Here is an 8967-nt window from a genome sequence, read left to right as displayed (position 1 = left end):
AACAATTTGTATGCCAACATGTTGCTTATTTACCACAAATGAATTTTGCTGATCATTTTACTAGACAGAATTTAAGCCACTGCTTAATGTTTTTTTATTAATTAATTAAATAATTAAGCAATTATTTATTATTATTTATTATTAAGCAATGCTTTAATTGCTTAAAGTGCAAAGCAAAACAGCAAGAAATTTCCAAGACTTAGCCATTTCATGCTTTTAAAGACATATCTCTTATAGTGCTTATTACGTGGACTCTGTTTTAAATTGCTAGCTTCTGTGAATCATGTTCAGTTTCACTGTAGGATAGAAGGCTTGATAAAAACCCTACAGATGCCAACAAGTTGAAATAAACCATGAAGTAACTTTAATGCATTAAAGCTCATCTCTAGTTGTTTCAATACACTTTCCACATTGCTCTGAATGAGTGTACATTTTCTGCCTCATTTAAAATATATTTTTAGTATTTTAATTAAGGAGCTATAGATTTGAAAGGAAATATGGTAAATGTATGTTGTACATGAGTTTTAGTAAAGACAAGATTGCTGTGTTGTAAATGTGACAAAGATTAAAGCTAGCAACAAGCATACAGACCAGAAGGTTTCCAGTGAATCAGAACAGGAAACCAATAAACCGATCAATGGGAGGTCATGACTTTTTGATCACTGCACTATATGGTTAAAGACTGTTTTTGATCTACTGCCATGTAATCAAATTAACCTTTGAAATTCTGTATCAAATACAAAATAAAAAACAGTGCTAAGAAAGTACTTAGCTTTTAAACTACGTATATTAAAAAAAAAAATCAGTCTCTGGTAACTAATCATGTTCTAACTGTTGAGGGAGATCTTGACAAATTTGTTGTAATGAGATCATATGCAATTCCAAAAAGTTCTAAGCTACGCTAGCCTTGGGAAGTTTCTATAAGTAGCTAGTTGGTAGGTGGAAGGAAAGTTCCCAGAAACTCTTCCCACAAGAAGTTCTAATGAAAGTGTTTATTTGGAGGACATAGCAACAAAAACATTTTAAAACAGCAGCATGATCACATTGAATGTACTGTGATTATCATAGGCCCAAGGAGCTACCTAAATCTCACTGCTCCTTTTCCCTAGAGCATGCGTCTATAAATAGAAGAATGACTGAAACCTCAAGCGTTAGCTAGAGCATACTGGCTGACACAGGGACTGAAAACGTACCCATAATGCATACAGTTACAGGAAACGATCATTTCGCACTTTTACTCTATTCTTTTAAAATAGGGAGTTAACCTCAGCATTTTTAAGCAGACAAAGTAACATTTATTTTTGCCTGGTACCTGAAATTACTTCTACCTGTACTGTCTGCCTTTCTGAGAACAATAAAAATTTCAGAAGGGGTAGAAACATGCTAACACACAGCATTCTTCTCCTGAGCTATTTCTCAAGTAGGAAATAGATGGCATCTGTGTATGGTGGCTAACGGTTTTTTCCAAGGAGCAATTACTCTAAGCTCAAACCAGTACTTTACTTCTTCCACTTCTCAATTCCTAACAGAACTTGTTTTATAAGCAGAAACACACGACAGATCGTGACAAAGCTCTATGTAGTACAGCAGACAGGTCACACAGCTTAAAGAGCAAAAATGACTCGAGCATTATTGCCTCAACAGTAAAATAATGTTACTTATGATCAGCTTACTTCCTTTGACAACCCAGATAAATGCCAAACAGGGACTCTGTATAGTTCAGTGTAGGTAGGTGCTTTCACCTCTTTTACTGCAATCAGTAACTAGTATATTTCTCCACAAGACAGGTCTGGAGCTTAGATGCGGTAGGATACAATCAGAAAAAAGAACACATGAAAGGGAAATGTTTCTACAATCACCAAACATCATTTATTTTATCATCAAATCTAATCTGCCAGTAGAGGCAGTGAAAGCTAAGATTCGTATCTAAAATTGTTGCCCTCATCTTCTAGTCCCACCATAGTGAACGAAGTCATACCCACTCTGAGAGGAGACTGCATCACTGTTCCTGGTTACACTGTTCATCCATCATTTTGTTGAAGGTGTTACTGAGGAGTGAGTAGTTGAAATGATTATGAAATCAATCCTACCTTTTTGGACAAGTGTAGCATGTCTGGTCTAGACTACAAACACCTATTCAAAACTAATCAAAATAATCCATCAATTTTCACAAAATAGACACAGCAACAGTGCTTTCACTTGTTCACTGCTTAGTTTAAGCCAGACAGTTTTTAAAGCCAACTCTTTTATGAAGAACAATTTAACTGAACTGGATAAAGTAATGGGAAAGTACTAGGACTCCATATCTGTTCAGCATCACACTTCTGTAACAATATTGGTATTATCTAGCCAGTGTTACATCTTTTGATTCTCAAGGAGAGGCTGAATTAAAGGAATAAAGCAATTCACTTTTCTAAAGTACACAGTATATATTTAACTATCCTGTGTAGACAAAGCCGCTACATTAGACTTGGTGTTCACAAACCACATGACCTCACAAACGCTATCTTATCACATCACAGGTTCCTCAGACTGACCACAACCACTTAAATCAGACTCCACCAGCACGGAGGCTCTGTATCTTTGACACGTACCAGTAGACCAACTACATTTTTAGCTGTCCAGAAGCTTTGCAAGAACTTCACTTGTGGGGAGGGAAAATCTGATGGTCTCTTGTCCAACTGTGCTTGCAAGATATGGAGGAAGAAAAGCTCTTGATTTATTGTGCTATAGACTTCTACCACAAGTTGAAACGCTTTGTAAATCTGAGGGCTAACATATTTCCTTTCAAAGACAGCATTTCTTATCAAGTAAGAAAACATTTACAGAACCACATATTTTGAAAGTATTCATCCAGTAAAGCAAACTAGAAGATGATAATGCGGTTCTAGGCAGTATTGAGAACTACTTTGCATAATTTAATACAGTATTTCTAGCAAGCATAGTGAAAAATATGAATTAAGAACAGTAAAAATTGACAGAAATTATAGAAATTAACTGTTTTTACAAAAGCAAGAACAAAAAAAAAAGACAGTCACAAAGAGCCCAATGCATATCTGCCAGTACTACATGAAAAGTAAACAGTTCCAACCTTTCCTGAACCTCATTATTTCCAATAGAAAAGAGGTGAAGTTGACAAGAGACTGAAAATGTATTTTATTCAATGTAAATATTACACGAAAAGTACTAAGCCTTTTTGGGACTTCCCTATCTCTAGTTCTGATGAAATTACTTATGTCTATTTCCAAGATCTACATGCTGATCCATTTGATCTCCACTTATTAACCCATATGATTTGTTACACTACAAGTCACCACCCTATAAATATCTTCAGTGAAGAACTTTGTTTCTAGTAGTTTGAACTAGAATTCACTTCCTCCAGTTAATCCTTCTATGTTCATGACCCAAATCTACACACAACCCATTCACAGCTATAAGTGCCATTTAAAGATGTGCCCACACTGCAGCAATTTATGACAAATGCTGCACAGGCACATCCAAACAGAGTAGCTGAACAACAGTAGTTTAAGCACATCAGAATGAAGTTCAGAATTGCTTTCCCTGCTTCTAGTCTAGAGGAATTTCAGATTACAGAGCATCTGATTTGCTAAGCACTGAATCTGACTCAAAGGAGAACTAGTACGAAAATAAAGAGGAAAGACAGAATGCTCCTTGGTAGTATGCCAGAAATACAGAGGAAATAATTTGGCAGGTTTTAAACACAGCTTACTTACCGTAGAACTTCACAATATTTTAAGACCAAAAGGAATTGTTAACATGGTTTGAACTTCCCTCCTGCGTATTATAACACATCAAATTTTATTTGGTTGTTGTGACCTGTGTGAAATTTTTCATCCTACATGCTGATGGCTATTGCTTACTTTCCCTTCTCCAATCTAGTTTCGGCAGTGAAAGTCTAGAAAGCTACACTAAATTGCAAAATGTAGCCTTAATTCTTAGCTTTAGCTATATTACCAGTTACTCCTTTGGTCATATCTTATGCATTATCTTCAAAGTAATTATCTAAAGTGTCTTGAATTTTATTACACAAGCAAAATCTTTTAAAAGCATTGTATGTAATCTCCAACTTTTATATCTCTTTTCATTAAGGCAATTTAAAACGTAAGCCCGCCAGAAATGAGATCAGACCATGAGATAATATCTATATCAGAATCTTACTGACTGCATTAGTTTCTTACAATGTAATATCAGTTCCATCCCTAGATAAAATTATAGAAGTGAGAAAAGTCAGTAAACTACTAGTCTCTACTTTGAGATCTCATCAAGCTTTTAAATAAAATAAAAAAAAAACAAAGGGAAAATACTTCCAAAAAATCCCCCTTTCTTCACTATCAAGACAGAATAACTTAAATCACCATGATTTCTTTTGAAATCATTATAGTCTTCTAAAAAACCTCAAGAATTTGTTTTGGAAAATAATGCTTCAGTCATCTGTCATCTTTTCCACCAGCCGTGGAAATTGCTACTGAGGGCAGTTGGCAGAGGCTTTTCTAATTTTTGAACATTAACCTTCATACCACTAACATCAGGATTTTGGTTTTCATTCCAATACAGAAAACACACAAGATTTCTGCATTGGAAAGCTTTCTCATTATTCCATTCAAAATATATTAAGCAATTATTGATAAAAAGCATCTCATGTAAGAACAGCTACCACAAAATTAGCTCCAAATACTGTCTCTGACATTGGTCAATAGCTGGCATCTCATAAAGACTATAACAAGATGGAAACACTTTAGTAATTCCTCCTAGCTTTCAGTAAGTACTCTTATCAATGATAAAAATGACATTTGTACATCTACAGGAATTTATTCCTCCCCCTTCCTCTCGTTTCACTTGAGGATTTTAATTCATGCCCTGGAAGAGAAGTGAATAAATGCACAGCAAAGGCAGATAAATAGCATCTAGCTGATCTCCCTCCTTAAAGGCACACGTTATGCTGGCTGCTGAAGGTGACTGGACAACAGTGTAAGAAGCAAAGTGAAAGGCGCTGAACAGGTTATGTATTCAACGCTTGTATTTTAACTCTTTTCTGTATTTATTATGCTTCTAGAATTAGTTCACAGCCAAGTTCTAATTTAGTCTTTCATAGGGGGTGCATGTTCCTGGAGAATGGGAAGTGATGACAGAGACCATAGCACCTTTTGAAAGTTACAGTCCAAAATGACAGATAAATTCACAGGTTTCATTGACCCCACAGATGTCTCAAACTTTTTTTTTTAATCTGAAACTAATGTCTTTTTTTTCTTCTTAAGAACACAAATAAAGAGTAGAAACTGAGAATTTTAAAGAATATTTTATAGGCCAAAAGTGCCAATGACTTGTCTTACATAAGAACAAAGAAAAAACGCATCATTCTGTTCTGAGTATTCTTTGGCCACATATGAGCTAAAAACAATTACCAGATCCCTCAAGTATAAGAAAACGTTGTAAAAAAATGGAGCTTAAGACAAACAAAACCCTTCCACAACCATCTAAAATGTGTTGAAACTGCATTAGAATGATAGGAAGTGAGCAAAATCAGCACCTTAAAAGTGAAATTTTAGATACATCATAGTATCATACCAAATACTAGTTGTTTGAAAACAGGAACTTGATCCCATGTGGACAATACAATTTCCACTTGCACCTAAAAATAATGTAATGACTTCTTCAGTTAGACAAACAGTGCCATTCTCTAATTCTTGTATACTTTGAATTTTATACTCTTGTCAGTAATTATCAAATATAAAATGAAAACCTCACATTCAGGGAAGGAAGCACCAAGTTCCTGCATGTTGCTGCTCCTGCTTCATGAAACTTCCTAGTTTCCTAATGCAGCTGTAAAAGTATTATTCTGCTGCATGTTGAAGAGAACACTCTACAATTTGTCATTGTAGAGACTGCTTGCTTTAGGGTACTTCAACACACACTAGGCCTTTAGCTTATTATGACAATTGTGCTGAGTTTAAAACTGAAGACTACATTTGAAATAAATCAGTAATAAATAAAAAACTGAAATCTAACAGGAAAAACTCTTCAGAACAATTCAAGGGACAAAGTCTATCCAGTAATATGACAAGGACAAATTTTACAAAAATTTGCTTCAAATATCAATTTAACATTCAGCATTTCAGTCCTAAATCACAAAGTCTTACAGACAGGAAACCACTTGCTTCTGTCTCCAAAGGTGTCTTGTGGTCTGCCAGTATAGTTTGTGGGTACACAAGCTAATTCTAATCTTTCATACCACTCCTGTAATCTAGGTAATACATATGAGCCTTGCAACATCCAACAGGAAGTAGAGACAGCTGCTGTGTAATATATATATACACATACATACACACAGTGACTGTATGCACAAAGGGGTAGTGTATGAAATGAAGAACTTAAGCAGTTTGTAAATCATTTAATTTCATTCAGTTTGAATTAAAAGTAAAAAAAAAGTGGTAAACTACAAAGTACCTCTTCCCCTTTCCTCCCTCCAGTAGTTCATTTCAACATAAGTGACAAACTAGTTTATGACCTCTTTTCCTTAAGCCCTCAAACTTTACCTAGTGCAAAATGAGAGCAGCCCAAACTTTCCACAGCTTTTACCCCTCCCTCCAAGTTAGCTGCTTACTTCAATACTACTTACTGAAATAAGATGTTTTTTTCCATAAAAATTGCATCCACCTAATAGTTTAGCATCTCATCAATGGGAACTTCTCTGAAGTCCTAGCACCCAGTGAACAATCAGTATGCAAAACGAGTTAGAAAGTTTGCAATGCCTGCATAATCGTGTCATTTACATTGTATCACAGCAGGTTAAACTGAAAGGTCAAGGGAGAGAGTATAAACAGCATCATCAGATCTTAATTCTGTACCAAAGGCAGGTGAGACAAGCTTACAGAATTTACTGACAAGTAACAAAGCTGCTTGACAGCAATTGCAGCCCGTCAGAGCTGTGCAGTATGCAAGCACTTAAAAATCCTGGTAAATTACAGGAAGTCAGGAACGTTTAGATATAGATGTAAGAAAGAAAGTAAAATGGAAGAATGAAAGTATTGGCTGTGAAGATTAATAAAAATTGCAATAGAACATGAGAACATGCAAAAAGTCAAGTGGATTTTAAAAGCTCTGAAAAGTTAAGGTCATGACTTCCTATCTGCATCTGTGGCAATCCTAAAATTTCAGGTTTTCATGCTAGAGTTTCAGCCTTCAATAAGAAAGCCATAAGGCAGGAGATAAGTGGCTAGCTTTGTGTGCAATAAAACAAAACAATCAGTAAAAAGGGAAGCGTAACTCTAACGTGGCACTAAGTATACATGACTTCTCAGATGAATCACTATTGCAAACTACTGCAGTCTAAATGTCCTTTCATCATGCACCAATTCTTTGAATTTTGATAGGCTATGTAAAACAAAAGATGGTTGTTAACTTTCTCAGGAATCAACGCAAATGTGACTGATTTTACTAAAGTTAAAATTGCCAAATTAATAATAATTGATTCAAAGGCACATGAACTCAGTTTGAGAACTGCCTTGAGGAACTTAAAGATGAATTCTGCATTTTACTAAAAGAAAGCATTAAACTTGCATAGAGAAGAAAAAAGTCATTAACAGTCTCTTCAGGATAAATTCTTTTCCTTAAAGCAAAATATGCGAAGTATCTGGCTTTTTGGGAATTCTACAGGTAACTTATTTTCTCATAAGAAACAAAGTAAACTGCTTATTGTCCTTCAATAGAAAATGTCAGGTTATTGATTTTTAAATTTGTTTTTAGTGAGCTTACTGATTGGTAAAGGTGCTGGACTGATGGCTCTCGAGACCATCTTCTATCTATAGAAGTGAGAGCACTCTGAGATTCTCCGCTATACTGCAGCTCCCAAAGGACAGATCCTAACAACTTGATGCTACTGGGATTGTTACAACATTAAAAGTACACAAAGAATGAATGTGCTCTAAAAAAAAAATCAAAGCAAACAAAATTAAAATTAATTACTTGTATCTATAATACACAATCTGCTCCAAAAGTAATGCCTCCCATTATGTTGGTCCACAACATCACAGGCACATGTTGGAGATAGGGCAGTAGAGGTTGAACCTTCCCTCCAATACTCTATTACATTCTGTTGTGCAACAGATAGCAGCAGGAGGGCACTCTGACAGAATAGAGTCTGCAGATGAGACAAAGGTGAGTCATTCAATTCCTCCATGTGGAAAAAAAACCAGCAGCCAGTGAAATTCATCAGTGCTTGCTGAACATTTACAGAGGCTAAATAGTGGATGTGAGAACAGTGAGAAAGTGAGTGATGTTTCAGCAGTGGTGATGACATGGAAGACAAGCCATGTTCCAGATGGCCATACACGTTTGCAGAAGCATGGCATGCAAGCTCTTGTTCATCACTGGTGAAAATGCATGGCTATTGGCACCGAGTATGGTAAACAGTAGTGTTTTGTAGCTGAGAATTCACTCTAACAGCATTATCTGTATTTCCATGGAAATAAATAGGAGGCATTACATTCTATGTGACTTACGTACTGCAATTTTCAACTACTACCAAAGCTGAGTATTACAAGACACATGTAAGCAGACTATAATGCAAAGATGACCAGGCATTTTGCACAAAGTGCAGTGATAAGACATTTCTTCATAACACAGGATGAACTGAAATAAGCCAGTGAGCACAGAGGTTACATAAGCCATCTCGGTTTCAGGACCCTCTGATCTTTTTAACTAACAGTTACTACAACTATTAAAGCAAGGAAGTTTGAAGATAGAAATTTCATAGGTCAAAGGTTTTGGCAGTTAAAAACTGTATCTGTTAAACAGTATTAAGCAAGCATCCTTTTTCTTTTAAGCAATCCCAGAACACTACCACAAAATTAGTCCTCATAATACGAAACACCAAAAGAGATCTCTACAGACACTTCTTCATATGCAAACAGTTCATTTTCTAATTAATTAACCTTAAGACCTGTAGCA

The sequence above is a fragment of the Meleagris gallopavo genome, chromosome 10, assembly GCF_000146605.3.
Source record: "Meleagris gallopavo isolate NT-WF06-2002-E0010 breed Aviagen turkey brand Nicholas breeding stock chromosome 10, Turkey_5.1, whole genome shotgun sequence".
Taxonomy (NCBI): domain Eukaryota; kingdom Metazoa; phylum Chordata; class Aves; order Galliformes; family Phasianidae; genus Meleagris; species Meleagris gallopavo.
The sequence above is the reverse complement of the archived record's forward strand: the minus strand, read 5'-3'. Positions refer to the sequence as shown.